The following is a 9,875-nucleotide window of genomic DNA, read 5'->3' as shown; positions in this document are numbered from 1 at the left end:
TATGTGTGGTACCATGAGCCCTGGGAGTCCACTATGTAAAAATTTCATATAGCACATGCAAACAAGAGGTATTTAAATAATCCCTTACATGTATATTTTCAAGTATTGTATGTACCCCTTATGTATGCATTTTTGTGCAAAAACTAGCCCTTATGCATGAAAATTTTCACTTTCTCAATTAAAAAACCATTTATTTAAGTTTTTTTTTTGTAATGTACCTAATTATAAATCCCTTATTTTGTGCGCACATGCTATCTTACATATTTCCAAGTGGACACCCCAGGACCATGAGAGCCCGTATTTGACTCGATAGAGTCTCTACAGGGATTTGTCATGTCTGGGTCGAATTTGTTGCCTTGCTTAGTTGGATCTAGGAAAACATCATATTGCTTTCTAGTTAGTTGGGAGCCTTGCTCTTCATGTGTAATAGGAGGGGTCTAGGCACGACCTCCAATCGGGTGTGTATAGGTTGGTGTGTGTCTAGATCTCCACCAAAGAGCATGGCAATCAATGTGGGAACTGGACTCATAACAATCCCTCTAAACTATGGGACCTACTTTGGGGCTTGCTTTGAATGTAAAAAATTTGGGCACTTTGCCAAGGACTATCCCATGAAGGCTAAAGTAAGTACCAATCCTAAAGTGCAAGAGTCCAATCTAGGGGATGGCAATCAAGTTCTTGTTAGGGAAGCAGCTGTGGAAGAGAGTGAGAAATAGACAAAGGGAAATGAAGAGACAAAAGTAAGGGAGGAAAAAGAGGCTATGATTTGCAATAAAGAAGATATGAAAATGAGGGAGAAGTTGATGGATAAGCACAGTATTGCACCGCAAATCCCTGAGTGTCCAAGCAATGAAAATATTTTTGTCTTTCCTTCTGTTGCACTTAAACTTTTAACAATTACAACTACGTCGACCGTGCAAGTTCCAGGGATGAAGAGGGTCAACAGGGTGAAGGTAGTGGCAAGAGAATCCATGAAACTGGAAGCTATTGGTTCCATGAAAGATAAAGGCACCGCTCCACCCTTCGCCCCACTGAAAGGAGGGACCTCTACCATCCCTCTCTTCAACCCCTTTGAAGTGCTATTGGAAAAAAGGGCCCTAGACTCTGAAGAGCCACCGGATTCTCCTTACTCCAAAACTATGGTAAATAGACAGGCATTGGATGTTGATGAATTTGTCCCTCTTTTCGAATGATTGATACTCTCGCCATCCATACTTGGAACGTGAAGGGATTGAAGACTTAGAAGAAGAGTTCCCTCTTCTGGGATGAAGTTAAGAAGGAGAAAGCATTCAATATTTGGGCAATCTACGAGCACCACATTGATGCTCGTACCAAGAGAAAGCACGGTTTAGGAAAAAATCTCGTATTCTATGGAGAAGGATGTGATGGATTTAGTGGTGTTCTACTTATTATAGATAGAGAATTGGAGCCAAAGATGGTCCTCAACCACCCCTCCGGCAAAGTCCTTGGAGTCAAAACTCAGGTGGCAAGATCAGTCCCTCACCATAGTGAATGTGTATGACCCTTGCAATACAAAGGATAGAGCTAAATTGTGGATGCATCTCAAGGATACTCCTATAGTTCATGGGAGTGCCTGTTGCTTGGAGATTTCAATATGGTAGAGAAGAGCAAGGACATGACAGGTTCCACCAGTACGTTAGCATTAAAAAAATATAAATGGTTGAGCTTATGTGAGAAGTGGGATATGGTCTCGGGGGGTGCACTATGTAATCATGTTAATGTATAACGTGAGTTTAAAAGGAAGGGTTTTTATATTCAATTTTGGAAAAAAAAACCTAAAATAAGGGGTCATTTTATTCATTCATACATGTTAAAAGAGGGGTTTTCAAATACCTCGCGAATGCACGTTATATAGGGGGTACCAAACAGTGAACCCTCCGAGGATATGGCTGATTTTTGGGGGAGGTGGTCCGTTGGAACACAGGTTCACCTACACAAGTATTGCACCGCCTCCAAGATTGACATATGTTATTGCTCTCACCAGGCTGACTGGATCTCCTCGATGCTAGAGAGGAAGATGATCTCAACAAAAAGTCTATCGGATCAAATGCCCTTACACATTCAACTCACGAAATCTAAAGGGGATGGGCACACCCCGAAAAGGGTGAAAAAGATTCTTATAACATGGAAATAAATGTTCAAAGACCATCTTTTCAAAAGCCTCACCAAGCAAGCATTGGGTAAACTCAAGAAAGACGTGAATCTCAATAAACCTGCTGCTTGGGATCTATTCGCTCGAAGCATTCAAAAAGCAATCAAAAGCTCAGACGCTTGGATTGAAAAATCTAGTGAGGTGCATCTCAAGCATCTCATAGCAGAGGCGGCGTGGCTAATCTCAAAAAAGGCTACTGGAGTAAAGTGATAAATTCATTTATGCTCCCTTATATTGCCTTCACCATCCCACTTCTTAAGATGGCTAAGGGTCACTAGAAATAATTCTTAAAACCAATTAAAAGATTTTTGAGAAAAAACATTATGGAAACCTCCAGACCATGGCATTGTCCCAAATGGGAGTCAAACACTAGACCAATGGGCGAAGGAGGTCTCAAAATTCTTAACCCAGTTGCCCATGTTGAGCCCTTGTGCACCATATTTATGATCTCCTTGGCTAACCAGAACCAAGCTTGGGCTATCATGACCAAGGATATATTAGATGCAACTAAACTTGGTTCAAAAGGTGGCAAGTGGAAAGGGGTAGAGTTTCACAACAAACATTTAGTCCCGAGGTGGTCTAGCCTAAGTCTAGGTGGCATCTCAGGGGAACTAGTGAGGAAGTGCAAAAGAGGCGCTGGGGTATTGGAGTGGGGGGAAGAAACCAGATGATCCAAGAACTCCATCTTGCACTGGTCCCCTTGGATCGCTAAAGTTGTAGGACCACCACAAAGATCCTATTGGATAGAAACTAGCAAGAAAATGAGTCCTTAGTCTGAATTGGCTTGTTCACTTTTGGGACAATAGCAATAAGAGCTGGAAAACCATTGACTTTATAGCAACCCACTAAATGGCTATGAGATATTGTGAGGTTCCCAACCCGAAAGATTGGGGTGACTTGATAACTGGGCTTTCTTTATTCTCAAGTTTTGTTGACGACACCCTACTCTGATTCCATGAAGCAAGGATACAAGAAACAGAAGAGAGGAAGTCCTTGATCTATCCATCGTGATCATGGTTATAAGGGTCATACACCACAAGCCAAGTAAAAAAATCAAAGGATTATAATGGGAACTAATTTCTATATCACGATGATAAGATCCCATTGATGTATTTAGAATCTATAAACAACACCTTTTTTTCCACGTTGAAGAGGCACGACTGTCATTCATAAGTCCTAAATATGATATGAGATTTATTCTTAACTAACTAGTAGTCTTGTGAAAAGTAGCCGACTAATCAAGTCCACCTGTCCAAAGACATAGGTTTGTTTGGATACTAGTCTCCCGCTTTCCACACCGCACTCACCCGTTCCTCTTGTTTTTTAATTACTACCACATAGTTTTACATGTACAAACATGGTTTGTTTACTAATTCCGGGCACAGGTTCTTCCATACAGCCCTTCAAACATCATCAAAATGATTATTTCTCAAACAAGGCCTAATGAAGACAGCCCTATATTTCAACCAAAACAAATTTTCCAATTTCTTATGAGTTTGCCACCATACCCGTGGAATTTCTCTGTCCAACCAACAAAGCCTTTGCAAAGGTTTTATTTACTCACTAATCGTGAATTGCACATACTTTCCCAATTGCTACCCCCAAGGGGCATCTCGCTAACTGCAAGGCATCTCACTAGCTGCAAGGCATGTTTCTATCCACAAAGGACAAAAAAAGAGTTGATAACTTCAACTTTTTCTCCACTAACCGTGGGATCATCTCGCTAACCGCGAGGCATCTCGCTAACCGCAAGGAACAAAAGATAATCCTAGAATAACTTTTCTCTTTGATTCTTCAGATGTGATCAACCAACTCATAATATCAAACAGTAACAACTTATGAAACAATAACAATTTATCAAGAAATAACGATTTATCAAAGAATATAGTGACAATTTATCAAAAAAATCTTTCACTATTCTACAAAATCATATGCTTTTTTCTTGTGATACAATCCGTTTCTTAGATGATTTAAGGAAAATTCCTAGACTTGACTTACCGAGTCACCATGTATAAGGATGCACAATTATAAATTTGTCCTACCAAATTAGCGACGTGCTCAACTACCTTTCGTGTTGAAGTTTGGGCGGCTTCAACTTCTTTCACAATCAATATCTCTGCTTGAGCTACAATTAGAATAAGAGATACCCTTCTTTGTACCTTACTTGGAGGCAGAATGGTAGGAGCATCTTTGGAGCTTCGTGTCACTCGCTTCGGGACCATCGTTTCAAGATAGAAAAGAGAAAAAGATAAAAAGAGAGCTATAAATTTTGAGGGACAGCACGATGGTGGTAGAGATGGAGTTGGAGATGGAGATGGATTGAAGATAAGAGTTTGAAGGAGAGAGGTTGAGGGAGAGAATATACCTCCGGCATGAAAGCAAGAGAGATTTTGCTTCTGAGAACTACTATGTGTTTCATGAAAGCGAGGGGAGAGGGGCCTTAATATAGGCTCTCAAGGCCAAGAGAGAGTGCTAACAATAGTGAAAATAAAGAAGAAAAGTTCACACGGGTTTGCAACTTATATATATATATATATATATATTTTATTTATTTATTTATTGTACCACGTGTCTCAATGTACAATTTTAAGCCTCTGATTTTACAATAAGCTTGTTTAATTTGAGAAAGAGAAGAAAAAAGCTATTATCCTGACTTACTTCTTTAAAAATACTTTGATTTCATGATAAGCTTTTTTAATTTGAAAAAAAGAAGAAAAAAATGATAATCTTGACTTACTTCTCTAAAAATACTCTTTCTTTGCTAAAACTTAGTCAAAAGTTTCTCTTTCTTTTTAAAGGTGAACTCTTATGCTTAAACATAGTCTTAAAGCTTAAATTTTCCATAGCAACCCATTGTTTTCAAGTAAGTAAAGGCCATAATTAATAGTTGCAGAGTTCGATTTTTTATTCGATTGTTTTGTTGAAACTCTCTATGACTACAAAAAATGTGAACCCCAAATACTCTTGCAAAATAAGTGAGATAGTTTTTATATTGATAAATCTTGGGTATGTTACAATCTCCTCAACTTAGGGATTCGAGATGTCCTCATCTCGAGAAAAAGTGAGGATAGTCCCATTGTCGTCACCAACTCATCCAGTGCTATATCCAAAAGGGTGGTGTCCTTACTCTGCTTCAATTGCTACTGCTACTCTATTAGTTAAACGTGGATAATTGTTTCAATAATGCACCAAATCTCCACATTGAAACAAGGCCCCCCAAAGTACCTTCCACATAAATATCTTCATAAATTGAGGCCACCATGGATTCCAGATTTTCTTTGTGACCTCTACCCATCGAACCTCCAACCATTGCTTCTTTCACTACTTTTTTAAATAGACAAACCAATTAACCTCATGAATTAACATTTGGTAAATGCTCTTGGTATGGGGTTTAGAGAATCGGTTACTCATGAGCCATTTACAAGCTTTCCACTCAAAAGTAGATTCACATATTGGCATTAGAACACGGTCCAGGCCTTCTACAATTTTGTTGGTAAGTAGCTTCTCAGATCCTTACACATAGTCTTAAATCTCTAATTTCCCATAGAAACCTATTATTTTCAAGCGAGTAAAGGCCATATTTAATAGCTCCTGAGTTTGATTTTTTTTAATTGTTTCATTAAAACTCTCTTTGATGTAGAAAATGCCAACCTCAAATACTCTTGCAAAATAACTGAGATAGTTTTTATTGATAAATCTTGGGTATGTTACAGATATTGTTAGTTAACAGAGTGATAAAAGATTTGGACAAGGTTGTAATGACAATCTGTGAATCCGAGATTGAGTGGAATGCCTAGAGATGGCTCGTAAGTAGTCTTTTCTGGAAACCCCATTCTAAAGGCATCTATCATGCATTAATTGTTACCATATACATGTGGTAGTGATGTGTGTGAACACACTTTAGGACTGCCGAGGCATTTTCCCCCTCTCTAAGAGGTTTTTTCCCCCGTGCATTGTATATACGCCCATCACTCTAGGGCTAAGTTATATTTCCATTGCACACTAAGTAAAACACTCTCTATTGTGTGCCTTGAGCTTCCTTTGTCTTCTCCAGCAACCCTAATTCTAGCATTTGGATTCACAGCAGGTTGCGTCCTCTCAGGCTTAGTCATCAGCTGCTCCAGCACATTCCTTCTTACTTTCTCTGATTCTTGTGAGCTTTGGTAAGCGTTCACAGGTCGACAAAAATTTTGGGCTCATTTTGGCCTCCATTTCCACTACAAGTAGTACTACACGGGCTATTTCGTCATTTTGTGCAAAATTTTTGACAGTGCCATTTTTTGCATAACAGGTCCCTTACAGTCTTCTACGGTTAGTGCTATATAGCACGTGTTGTTCTCGCTTTGTTTCTTCTCTTTTCAGACAGTTTTCACATCAGGTGTAGCATTTACCATGGCTGATAGCACACAGATGTGTTCAAGATGTTTGTTGTTGAGTAAAGATTGGATGGGGACAATTACCCTATGTGGACTTACATGATGCAACATGTTCTTGTGTCAAAGGGCGTCTAAAATATTTTGTAGGCCATTGATGTACGTCTTGGTGTCGGGGGTTTAAGGGTTCGAAGATGAGCCAAGATAGCACCGGGCTGCTAGCTGTGAGAAAATTGAGGAGAGGAAGAAGCCCCACACCGTACAGTAGACCGATAGTTGCCTTGAAATAAGATTTTGTATGAAAACAGAAGGATACTCTAATCATGAACAAGACAAGACACGTTGATCAAGCGGCACCGTTATCAGCACCATAATGTATTTAAGCTGTAGAATATGGAGTTTTTAAACTCCCTTACAACGGATTAACCCGGTTGATAACAGATAAATAAAGAAAATAGCCAAGGGAAGTATGTAGAAGAAGTTTAAGCCGAAGAAGCCACAACAATCTTGATCTCTCTTAGGAATACCACCGTCTCAGCCTCCCAAAACTTTCTCCTACTGCTCTCTTCCCCTTCCAAAACTCTTTGATCTTCTTCTCCCTTGATCTGCTCTCCCCGCCCAATAATATCGCCCAAATCGGAAGGTTATAGCAGTTGGAAGTTGGGGGGTAATTGCGGTAAAGTGATTCCATACTCTCTTTTTTTGAATTTTGGTACTCGTCGTTTGAGGTCATGTAGAAGTCAAAAAGCGGGGAGTACAGTTGGATTCAAAGCCCGGGATGTAGGCTTTTAGTAAGTTTTGACGGCTCGACAATCTGTTTACTGAGCAGGGAAAGATGAACAGTTGAAATCATAAGTGTTTGTTTTTAGGGTGATGATGTTTTTGGGAAGGCCATAAGGGTGCAACTGATAGAACGAGGCCACGTGGCCTAGGGATAATCCCACATGCGGGCAAGGCCGTCCGGGTTCTAGGGTATATAATCTGAGGCGTGAGCTCCTAATAGGAAAGCAAAGGAAGAGAAGGGGAGTGACCTCCTCTTCGTGTGGCCATGGCGGTAGCGTTGCGGGCGCACTGTGCAGGTGGTTGGGTGGTGGTTTTGACGCCCGAGGGTGGCATGTGACTGTGTGGCCGTCGGCAGATGGTTGTGCTTGGCATAGCGCCGCTGCTGATGTGGCAAATTAACGGGGTTCGGTCCCATGCCTTAAGGGGCGAAACCCCACTAGCGATATCGCTAGTGTAAGGGCCCCTCCCTGCGGTGCATAAATCAAAAAGAAAGAGCGAGGAGAAGTGACTCCCCCCTAAGGGGCAGTTCCATAGGCAATGTGCGGACAAGTGTCTAGTGCCCTATAAAAAGTGGAGTTTGACATGCCATAAGGGGGGGACTTGGCAAAAAACGGGCAGAGGGCTATAAAAACAAAATTTTTAGTCATTTTTTAGGGTGTTGAGGGCTCTATTTGGCAAACATCGACTTCTTTTCAATTCCATATGAAGTGCTCTACCTTCCAGAACCTGGTTGAACCCAAAATGATGCTCGTTGGCCCGATTCTCAATGCAATCGGGCGGGCGCATAACCAGCCCCCATCAAAACTTCAAATGGCCATAACCTGCCATCCATAGCTCTGATCTGTAATCCAAAAAGACGGATATGCTCCATAATTCAAGCACTATGCATCTATACAGTGACATCCACTTGGGCCACCTGTCCCCAGCTGCCCTGTCCGGCGAGGATCTACAATGCACTGCAACTTCAAACTCAATAACTTCCTCACCAAAGCTCCGTTGATGAGACGTAAAGACATGCCTATAGATCACTTCAAGTACTCAAATTCTAATCAATAAAATCCCAGCTATGACCCTTTCAAGAATACTCTCTTTTAGCATTAACAAGACAACTTTTGGCACTTTAGAGCCACATCTGGCATATTTTTGACTTAAAATTGGCTTGTTATCAAGTTGTGACCTCCAATCAGTAAATACATAGCCTTCAAAGAAGCTTATTTTGCCTCCTTGTACTCACTTTCTTTCCATGGAAGCGGAGCTGCAGGACATCCACCCCCTCTACACCTGCACAGCCTCCGGTCTGTGCCAATTGCACTTAATTAGCTTCATCAAAAACATCATCAAACACATCATCTAATGTATACATAACATTATCTTCTGTAGGTTGATCTGAGTTAAAATCTTCAAGAACAATCTCACCTTCTTGCTTCTAGAATAGCTTGATCTGTTTTCCTGCAATAGGCACCTTGAACAGTGCCATCAAGTTCACATAGTTGATATGCTACATTATTGAAAACATGAAGCACCATATATGGTCCAAACCACCGTTTGACCATTTTCTGCATAGTAGTATATTGGTTCTTCAATCCTGGTCATAAACAAGTACCCAGTCTTTGCCTTTGATAGCATGAGGTCGTAGTATGTGCTTTCCATCAAATGCTGCTTTATTCTTCACCTTGCCTCCTTAAGCTTCTCTTTAGCCTGTTAAATATCTTCTTGATGCCTCTCAAGTTGGCGAATACGTAGAGCAAGCAAATTATCTGTAGACATGCCCTCTTCCCATGGCATTATGGTCCAAGTCATAACCGCTTCCTCTGTAGGCATAATGGGTTTTTGCCCGTGCATCAACTCAAACGGCATAAAACCTGTAACTGTGTGTAGTGTGATCAACCCATAAAGCAAATGGCAAGAGTTTAGGCCAATCACCACTATGCCCTTGACACGCCTTCGCTAAGGCTTTAACAGTAGGTGGATGTCCTCTTTCACTTTTCCCATTACCTTCTGGATTGTATGTTGTAGTGAGAGCCAGTTTAATGCCCATACGAGCAGAAAACTCTCAAGCTTCATCTGCATCTAGCTCTCCTCTATCAGTAGTAATTGTGCCAACACATCCATACCTGGAAATAACATCTTCAAGAAAGAACTTGTATATTGGACTGGTAGCTTTGGTACACAAAGCTCTACCTCCAACCTGGTTAGTAAGATCTTCTCTCGCAAGAACAATATACCTCATCTGCCACACTCCTATTGGCATTGTAATAAGGTCCACCACCCACTTGTAGTGCATAGCCAGTGGATAGGTGGGATGCAATCCATCTCTATGTCGCACATTAGAATATTGTTGGCATATTAAGCATCTTTCCACAAATTGAACCACATCTTTATACATACCTTTCCACCAGTATCGGTCTAATATTGACAAAAGTTACCCAGACTTCTCTGTGCCTAGCCCATAAATGTTCATCAAATTCTTTGATAACCTGTTGTTGAGTTTCTTTAGCACAAAACAACCCATTGTGGTACCCCTCTTGGGCGCTTTGGTTCTTCCA

The sequence above is a fragment of the Adiantum capillus-veneris genome, chromosome 11 (assembly GCF_014529385.1).
Source record: "Adiantum capillus-veneris isolate H3 chromosome 11, ASM1452938v2, whole genome shotgun sequence".
NCBI lineage: Eukaryota > Viridiplantae > Streptophyta > Polypodiopsida > Polypodiales > Pteridaceae > Adiantum > Adiantum capillus-veneris.
This window is presented reverse-complemented; position numbering follows the sequence as displayed.